Genomic DNA, 11098 nt, shown 5'->3' on the forward strand with positions numbered 1-11098 from the left:
GTAATTATGATACAAAAGACTAAACTATCATCAAGCTATACATATATATTTATCATTCCCCCTCAAGCGATGCTGGATCTCAAAAAATGTTGAGCTTGTCACACAAGAATGAAAATTGATAATAGCTAAGGAAGAGACTTCGTCAGTAAATCTGCAAGTTGATCTGCAGTTGGCACATAACGAACTTATAGAACACCAGAAGCAACCTTCTCACGAACAAAGTGAATGTCAATGAGTTTAGTGTGAGCATGATGAACATGATTGTGAGCTAAGTATATACTACTGATGTCATCACAGTAGATTGTTGAAGGAGAGGATAGCTGAATATGGAGATCACCAAGAAGAGAGAGAAACCAAGATATCTCAGCAGTACCATGGGCAGCAAAACGATATTCTGCCTCAGCCCTCGAGCGCGATACAACACTTTGCTTATTACCAAGAAAGATGCAATACACTGAGGTAGACTTGTGTGTGGTAGGACAACCTGCTCAATCTGCATAAGTATAACATGTTAAGGAACCAATTGAGCCGCCTGAAATGAATAAACCATGAATTATGGAACTATGCATGTAGCGTAGAATACGTTTCACAACAGTAAAATGAATGTCCAAGGGAGAATGCATGAACTAAGCAACCCGACTAACAGAGAAGGCAATGTCGGGACGAGTAAAAGTTAAGTATTGAAGTCCACCAACAAGACTACGATATAACGACGGATCAAAAAATAGAGGAGATGTATCAGAAGTAATAAGAGATTTTGGAGAAAGAGGAGTATTAACTGGTTTAGATGAGAAAAGACTTGCACGATTAAGAAGATCATGAATGTATTTGGATTGTTTAAGAAAATAACCACCCTTATATGCGGAGACAGAGATTCCAAGGAAAAAATTGACTAGACCGAGGTCTCTTATGGAGAATATGGACATTAGAGTCTTGATTGCAGACTTTAGTAAAGAACTAGAAGACGAAGTGAGAGGAATATCATCCACATATAGAAGAAGAATGATTATGTCCGAAGCATTTGTAAATAAAGAGAGAATTATCAGAAAGCTATTTTTAAAACCATGTTTGACAAGAAAGGAGGTGAACCAATGAAACCATGCTCGCGGAGCATGTTTTAAGCCATAAAGGGATTTGTTCAATCGGCAAACATGATGTAGAAATTGCGGATAAATAAAACCAGCAAGCTGTTTCATATATACCAGTTCATTAAGAGTGCCATGTAAAAAGGCATTCTTAACGTCTAATTGATGAATTGCCCAACCTTTAGATGCCGCTAAAGCAAAAAAAAAAATAGTGACTGGTTTCACCACAAGACTAAATAATGTTTGATCGTAGTCTAATCCATATTTTTTGTTATAACCTTGAGCAACCAGACGAGCTTTATAGTGGTCAAGCGAGCCATCTGATTTTTGTTTCACATTATAAACCCATCGGCAACCAATAACATTCGCATTAGTAGAGGGTAACACCAAGTCCTAGGTGTTGTTGGCGATGAGGGAGTTGTATTCATCTGCCATTGCCCTTTTCCAGTTTGGATTTTTATTGACCTCAGAAAATGAATTGGGTTCAAGAGGAAGAGAAGGCTGAGATGAAATACTAGATATATAAGAAAATAAAGAAGGAAAAATTTTGGGTTTGAGCTTTCCATATTGTGCTCGGGTGATCATCGGATGTACTTTAGAATCAAGAGACGAAATGTTTTGTGTTTGAGATACAGAGGTGTGGATAGAGTCCTTGTAAATTAGTATAAGTAGTTACGGGAGATAGAGAAGATTGAGTCCTAGATGGAGAAGGACTAAAATCTGGCAGAAGTGAGGATTTTACATTAGGATAAGTACTAGATGGACGTATTGGAGTAGGTGAGAAAGACGAGGACTGTGTCGGCAGGGGACTAAAGTGTTCCAGATTAAGAGAAGTATGCAAATTGAAAACTCTATTTGAAAATAAAGTGGGAGAAATATTTGGAGACATGAGAGAAGGACACACTAGTGATGATGGACTTTTAAAGAAAGAGAAGGAAGTGTTTGGAGATATACACTTAGAAATTAAGGAAGGATATGGAAAAGAGTCCTCTTGAAAAATAACATGACGGGAAGTAAACACTTTATTTTTAAAGGATCAAAGCACCTAAAACCTTTATAATTTGAAGGATAACCAAGAAATATACAATGTTTAGATCGAGGACTCAACTTATGTGGTACATAATCATGAAGATTAGGAAAACAAGAACGACCAAATACACGTAAATGATGATACGAGGGTAGTTTACCAAAAAAAAGTTCATAAGGAGTTTTAAACTTGAGCTTGGAAGAAGGTAGAGTATTTAAGAGATGGACAACAATATTAAGGGCTTCAACCCAAAATTGAGATGGAAGAAAAGATTGAAAAAGTAAGACCGAAGCATATTTAGTATAGTGCGATGCATTCCTTCGGGTTTACCATTTTGCTGGTGAGTACGTGTACATGAAATGCGAAGACAAACACCATTTGAATTTAAAAACTCACGAAAAGAAGAGAGTTTGACATATTCGGCAGCTCCACCACATTGTAGTGATTTAATTTTGACTGAAAATTGAGTTAAAACACTAGAGTAAAGGTTTTTGAACATAAGGAATGCTTCTAATTTGTGTCAAATTGGAAAAACCCATGTAAATTTAGTAAAATCATCATGAAATAAAATATAGTAATGAAAATCAGTAGAAGAGAGAACTGGGGAGGTCTAAATATCACTGTGAATCAATTCAAATGAAGACGTAGAAGAAGATATAGATTCCTTAAATGGTAGTTTTGTGTGCTTGCCAAGTTGACAAGCATTACAAAGAAAATTTAAACGCTTCGCATTAGAATATTGCAAATTATTATTTTTAACGAGACTAGAAAGAACACATATACTAGGCGGCCTAGACGACGATGTATGCCAGAGAGTTGGAGAAGCATGGGAAACAACCAAAACATGATGAGCAACAACCACATGAGTTGATGGAGAAAAAGAGTAAAGGGGACTCGAACTATTGCACCTGAGAAGAATCTTTGTTGGGAAGTCCTTAATTGAAAAACCAAAAGCATCAAAGTTAATTGAACATTTATTATCAAAAGTAAATTTACGGACACTTAATAAATTGCAAGAAAGAGTTGGAACAACTAAAACATTTTTTAGAGAGAAAGTGGAAGAATGAGTAGAGAATGTATTATTACCGGTATATGAGATGGGGGAGTTGATTACCATTACCTACCATAACATGATCATTACCATTATAGGGTTCAACAGAAGAGAGATGTGAAGGATTAGTTGTCATGTGTGAAGAGGCTCCAGTGTCAATATACGAAGGAGTATGACCTGCCGGATTATAAGAATGTGCAAAGAAGAAAGATTGAAGATCAGAAAAGAATGCTTTAGAACCAAGAGATGGACAATCTCTTGTAGTATGAGTAGGTTGAAAACATAATTGACATTGAAAAGGAGAAGGCGCTACTGGATAACTAGGATAGAACAGAGAAGTACTAGTGTGCGGAGCTGGACCTAGAATGGAAGAAGCGTTTGGACATAGAGCAGATTGGAGAGGAGCAGTGAAATAATTTCTATGGTAGTCGTTGTTGTTGTTGTTGTGACCTCTACCACGACCACCATTAGAATTTCTTCCATGTCCACGTCCTTGAGAAGATGAATTATGTTTAGCTAGTAAAGCAGTAGAAGAATCTAATGCGGCAGAGGAAATACCATTTAATTGAGTCTCATGAAGAAATAAAAGAGATCTGGTCTCAAGAAAAGAAGGAAGCGAAATTCTGGTGGAGATTGAAGTGCTAACAGAGAGATATTTAGAAGGTAGGCCAGAAAGAACTTGGAGAACAAGATCTGAATCAGAGATAGGATTACCAATTGATATCAAGACAACAATGGAGTTGAGGCGGTGCACATAATCAGAGATAGAAAGAAAACTTTTCTTAAGATTATGAAATTGAACCTTAAGTTGGAGAGTGGGGGAACTAGCATGATCACGGAAAAGACGTTCTATTTGTATTCACGCCTCACGAGCAGTAAGACTATTGTTAGGACGAATAATAGCCGTAAGTATCTCTTGAGAGATTGTGGCTTGAATCCATGACAAAACAATGGAGTCAAGTTGGACCCATTGTTGAAAAACATGATTAATAGTCGAAGTTCCATTCTCCATGGTAAGAGTAGGTTCTGGACATGGATGACTTCCGTCGATGAAAACCATAGACACCATGTCCTTTATACACGGGAAGAAATAACTCTCTCCAAAGCATGTAGTTTGTATAATCAAGAGTGGTAAGAATCAATTTTTTTTATGTTGGAAACATAAACAACGGAATTTGGAATAGGAGGTGCAACGAAAATAATAGCCATGAAAGGGGTAGAAGAGGTTTGAGTACCGAGCGAGGTAGATGAAACCATAATGATACGTAGGAGAAAAAGAGTTAGAGAGCACCTGGGTATTTAATACCATGAAAGAATAACTATCTTGAATAGATACATTTACCAAGTACATGAGGTATTTATAATATGTAATAATGATACAAAAGACTAAACTATCCTTCTAACTATACATATATATTTATCAATCTTGATTTGGATTATAACTTTTATTGATATTGTTTAATTCCTAATTTTTTCTAAAAAAATATGTTCATTCAAATATTGAAAACAAATAAACTTAATAATTCAGTGTTCAGACCTAGAAACTACATTTTAATATTCAGATGTGCATTCAGATTCTAACATCTTAATCTTAACATTCAAATGTGTATTTAGATTCAAACCTCTTAATCTTAATGAAAACAAATGAGGTCTAAATCCTTTCATGCTCATAAATTTTTTTTTATGTTTCTTTCTGAATACCTCTATGTCTAAAGGAGTGGAATATTTTACCCATATATAGAAGTGGGACTTCAGTTGGACGAACACAACTTCAAAAATGGTACCAAATGCATTTCAAGTTGTACTATAAGACCTCAGAATTTTTGGCCCTTTGTGGTCCAATTTGATTGGCTCTTCTACACGTGGAAGGATAATAAATCCATATATTGTACAACACAAATACATATGCTCAAAATGCTCATTTGAAGCAAGCTCTTTCAATTGTGAATTTTCATCTTCAACTCAGAACCTTTCAAGATTGAATTTTGTGAGTTTTTTCACCTCCTTTTCTGTGTCTCTGTTTCTTCTTTCTTTTTGGGGAAAAGGGTTAAAAATGCCCTTAACCTATTGAAAATTGCTTTAAAATGTCCTTCTTCCACCTATTGGATCAAAAATGCCCTTAAGGTTATTTTTAGGATTAAAAATGCCCTTTTTTAACAGAATTATGTCGGGCATAAATGAGTTTTTAAATTAAACGCATGGCTTTAAAGTATTGGTCCACATGAATATTTTACCCCAACTAAAAGGATCCGATCCATGAATGAATAAATTCAACCATTTTTAATATAACCCAGCTATTTTGAAGACACTAATGGCATCTTCAGTTAGTCCATATTTTTGAAGTTTATCGGAGGATTCATGTTTCTGAATTGAAAAATAGCCTCAAGCATGCGAAGCGCTTCTGGTCTTAGGAAAATTGCTTCTCTCTTCATATGCTCCTACTCTTACTCAAGCTATCTATCTATCACTATCAATGGAGAATAGTCAGAAGCTATTTATCTATCACTATCAGTGGAAAATAGTTAGATTTGTGGGTGTTGTCAATAGTTTATTTTTTCCTTTTAGGGTGAAGCTGTCATAAATATTATCCAGATTTGTGGGTGTTGTCAATAGTTTTTTTTTTTTCATTTGGGATGAAGCTGTCAATAATCTCTCATAAATATGTAGTGCACCATTACTATCCAGATTTGTACTGATAAAATGGCTAATTGATTCGAATAAACATAAAACTTTTTCAATTTAAAAAAAAAACCATTTTATTGTCGAAAGAACAGACAATATCTTTAACTTGTGATGGATTAAATTATGCATATTTCAACATACCTTTCTGGTGTGAATAAGGCAGAAGTTCTTAATTTAAAGTCAATGCCTTCAAAATAGCCGTCTGTAAAATGGTTGGGTTTATTCATTCATGGGTCGGATCTTTTAAGTTGTATCAAAAATTCAAGTGAACCAATACTTTAAAGCCATGTGTTTGATTCAAAAACTCATTTATGCCACGTCATAATTCTGTTAAAGAAGGGTACTTTTAATCCTAAAAATAACTTTGAGGGCATTTTTGATCCGATAGGTGGAAGGAGGGCATTTTTGAGCAATTTTCAATACGTTGACGGCATTTTTAACCCTTTTCCCTTCTTTTTGTCATTGTATTTTTATTTTTCTCTTTTTATTATTGGTAATGAAATTTGATATTCTTTGTTGGAAATGGAAATTGGGTTGAATCAGTAACGAAATTGTGTAACAAAAAATTTAGATATTTTTTTAGGATGGATGGATTCTTTGATGATGAATTTGGTGTAAATTTTTTTATATGCACGTCAATATTATGTGAGGTTTTCCCTGTAATGTACCGAGGGTGTTTGATAGTTTGCCTAAATCAACTTTTTTTTTCTTTCAAGCTGTAAGTTCTGAAAAGAAAAAAGAAAATTTTGCAGCAACAAGTCTTATTCTTGCCCTTTTTTTTTTCTCTAATTTCAGATACTACATGTTATTGGCCTCACTAACTATTATTCTTGATGAACTACTCTCTATACTAAATTGGATGGATTTTCTACCTGATGAACAAGGTTAGTTGTCTAAGATGTTAAATTGATTTGAGCTTAATTTCTACTCCAAAAGTTGTCCAAAAGCTAAGAAAATTATTAAAGACTTAGTTCAGCAACAAGTTCTACAGGGTCCAAATACTGTAGCAGTCATACTCAAAATGCATTTCCATGAATGCATTGTTAGGGTGAGTATTACTCCCTCGATTTCAGTTTATGTATCTTACTTTCTTTTTTAATTTAGTCTTTTCAAAACAAAAAAAAATGTTTCTTTCTATATTCACTAACTTTTAAATTCTGACATTCTACACATGTTTAAGACCACAAGGTTCAACTGAAATTTTGATGTATTACACACATTTTAGTTTTAAGATCATGCGATTTGAAAGTCATCCTTACTTTCTTGTACTCCGTATCCTGACCAACCATGACACGTAAAATAAAGCGGAGGAAGTAATGATTTTTGCCTTGTTTGACATACATTCTTACTAAATTTGCTTTTGTTCATGATTTTGTTTTGCTTCTTTCTATTAAAAAATTGCAGGGTGGTGATAGACATGTTCTTTGAAAAGCAAGATAATCCTAATTTGGCATTGAGAGGCTTCTCATTCATCGATGATGTTAAGAGATTAGTTGAAGCTGAATGCCCTGGAGTTATTTCTTGTGCTGGTATTATTGTGTTGGTAGCTAGAGATGCACTTGTGGTTACAGTAAGTGAAAAACTCAATAGAACAACTTACTTTTATCTTGAATAATCAAATTTTGCAGATAATTAAGACTAATGAGAGTTTAAGAGAGGTGACTAAAACGCATCAAGTTTAGGATGGTCTTTAACTATTCAACTTTTTATGTGTCTATTTATCTTCGTGTTACTGATAGTGATGATGTCGCTGGCATGATAGACAGGTCCATTTTAGAATGTGCCAACTAGAAGAAGAGATGGAACAATATCAAATGTCTCAAAAGACAATGCTCACATTTCAACCCAAAAAATGTCAAATTATTAATACTTCCTCCTACAATAGAACTTACAAATGATAATTCTACATATAAAAGTGTGTACGAGGAGATCATTCGTAACACATTCACATAAAATCCTAACTTCTCTATCCTTCAGAAGAAAGATCTACTAAACCTAAAAAGCCACCAAATGCCTTCCTATAATAGTTATAGGAAGACTCTACACTACATAAAAAAGTTAGTGAAACTTACACCCCATTGTTAGAACTGAAAAATGCAGATTTGAAGGAACAAAATTACATTCTTTAATAGGAGAAGTCTTTCAGTTTTTAATAATGTGTTCATTTTTCTTTCTTCGTATTATGGACTTCTCTAGATTTCTTAGAAAGTTTGTAAGACACTAATAACAACTCTTTTATATCTTTTTCCAGACCTCACAAATAAATGAATATTCCGATGAAGTAATAGGTAGAAATAATAGGAGTATTCAACTTTAAAAGTATAGAAAAGACATCATTTTTCTATGTTAGACTATGACTATGAGTACTTGATCCTTTCTCACCCTAAGATGGAGTTAATCGTGTAATCTTTAGATGGTATATGTATACAACTTGCGAACTGGATTGAGCTTTTAACTTTAAAGTTGTTATCTTTAATGTCTGATGCTTTCAGTCATTAGCCACTATATTATCCTACCGAAACATTATTGAAAATATTATAAAGGTCAGTTGGTAGCTTCATTAAGTTTTTGTTACTATATCAAGATGATAATGTGGTACATAAGTGAATATGATTAACTAGGCACTGATTATACAAAGAAAACTATTTAAGGAAGTTATTATTAGAGATAGTAGATTAGTAGTTGTTTCTATTTCATAAAACGGCATAGTTTTGTTTGTTCTTATCCATTATACTATACAGCTGTCATTGTATTTGCATTCTCCTCTCATGTTAAGACACGTGGCCACTCTAAGTGCTATATATAGCACCTACTGTAATACTCATAAAATATAAGAAAGGATATTCTTCTGCTGCCATATTTGTTTTGTGTCCACTTTAATTAGACTAAAAGTTATGAATAAGTGAAACAGCGAAGTATTGTCAAATTATCACTGAACTAAGTTGCCAACATCTATATTTTCTTTACTTGATTTTAAAGTTGATACAAATCTTTAGTTTCAGGGTGATAGAGGCCATGGATTGTAACACTACATAGTTGGAATTTGATCTCAAAATATATCTATTTTAATTTGCAGTTATGATTCAGCTCTAAATTGAAAAGTTTAAAGGTTCATTAACCCTAGCACGAGTGCTGCAATATAAAGTGTATTTTCATCATGTCGGTATTCTATGTTAATAGAAACTTCTCCCATCGAGTTCACAAGTTTAATAAATAGAACTTAATCGGATGTGATAGGTGATTTACATGCTCTATGATGATATTTTTTGAAAGTTAGTTTTCTCTTCTTCACATATAAATGATGGTTGTATTTTGAGGGGACTCGCTAAAAGTACAAATTAATTCTTTTATTCATCTTTTTTGGTAGGTGTTCAAAAGTTGTCGTGTGAGATCATATGAAAGGATTGTTGGTGTTCTGTGGTAATACGAAGTTTTACTTTAAAGTTTACAGAGTAGCTTCATATTACATATGAATAACAAGACTTAATCGGACATAGAAGACGGTCTCCATGTTCTAATGTATGAAGCTTACATTTAATATGTCTCTTATTTTTCTTGATTTTAGTGTCTCTGCATTATCAGGTAATATAATGTATCACATGAAAATTGATGAGGGTCATAGATGTCTAGCATGTATTGTTTGCATCAGACGTTTTAGGTTGAGCTTTAGTGGTGGAGTAGCAGTTCTATTCTGAATTTATTGCCTTTAAACCTTCATGCTCTGGAATTTTGTAGATCAGGTGAACCTCAATAGGGATCATCTCTTTTCCTGTGACACATTTTTTTTTTGAGGCGGTTTCTTTTTCTCAATCTGGCTATTTATTTATATCTACTGATTGTTGAACCCAGAAAAAAAAAATAGAAAAATATCTATTGATTGTGTGTTCGCCATGTCCAGTAGTATAACATTTTTATAGCTTCGCCTTTATGCACTCTAAGCTAACATAATATTATGTGTTAATTACTGCCACCGTCTTATTGGTTTAGTTGGAGCATTCTTTGTTATGCCTGCGTGATTTGTTAAAATAAGTGATTTTGTTAGCTGCTATCCTAATTTATAGGAGCTTGTTGGCAGTAGATTTCTATTTCGTAGGTGTAGTTCTGTTTCTAGAGTTTGATTTGCAGTAGGTAACTTAGTAGAATATTTTATCTTTAACTGTTTAGCAATTGTTAAGCTACCAGTTACGTTGGTTCCTATTTTTCTGCACTTAGTCGTTGTAACTCACTTGTAGAAAGAGAGCTTGCAGTAGTATAATAAAACACACTTGCTCGATACATTTTTTGGTTATTCTCTGTCTTTCTACTGAATATTTTATAACATTTGGTATTCGAGCCAGAAAGAGAGTTTCTGATATCGAGTATAAGTGTTGGTACTGCATATTGAGAGTTTTTTTTGTAGTACTATTGCAGTAGCAAAAACTACGGCCTCTGAGAATTTTTTTCAGCCTGCTATTCCACGCTTCGATGGTCATTAAGACCATTGGAGCATGCTGATGGAGAATTTCCTTAGGTCCAAGGAATTCTAGCCAGTTGTCAGTACTGGCGTGCAAGAGCTAGTGGCTGGTACCGCCTTGTCGGAAGTACAAAAGGCGGAGTTGGACAGTCTAAGGTTGAAAGATCTTAAGGCAAATAATTATCTTTTCCAAGCTGTTGATCGTTCAATATTGGAGACTATTCTTTGCAAAGATACTTCTAAACAAATATGGGATTCCATGAAGAAGAAGTATCAGGGAACGGCGAAGGCAAAAAGGGCATTATTGCAAACACTTCGAGCTGATTTTGAGACATTACAAATGAAGATGGGAGAATCAATTTCAGATTACTTCTCAAGGACTATGGCAATAGCAAATAAAATGCGGATTCATGGTGAAAAAATGGAAGATGTCACCATTATTGAAAATATTCTTCACTCCATGACATCAAAATTCAACTATATTGTTTGTTCAATTAAGGAATCGAAAGATACTACTGAACTTTTAATTAATGAATTGCAGAGTTCACTATTGATTCATGAGCAGAAAATGAATCGACAAAGTAGCGAGGACCAAGCTCTTTAAGTCTCATCCAACTATCACTCTTCAAAAGGTGGTGGTCGTGAAAGAGGAAGAGGAAACAATTCTAGTGGTGAGAGGCACTCGCACCAGAAATTTGAAGAAAAATCTTCAAATTCTCAAGGAAGGGGAAGAAGCTTTGACAACAATAATAATTCATGTGATAATAAGCCGAAGTCAGTTGACAAATCAAAGATTGAAT

The sequence above is a fragment of the Solanum stenotomum genome, chromosome 8, assembly GCF_019186545.1.
Source record: "Solanum stenotomum isolate F172 chromosome 8, ASM1918654v1, whole genome shotgun sequence".
In the NCBI taxonomy this organism is placed as follows: Eukaryota; Viridiplantae; Streptophyta; class Magnoliopsida; order Solanales; family Solanaceae; genus Solanum; species Solanum stenotomum.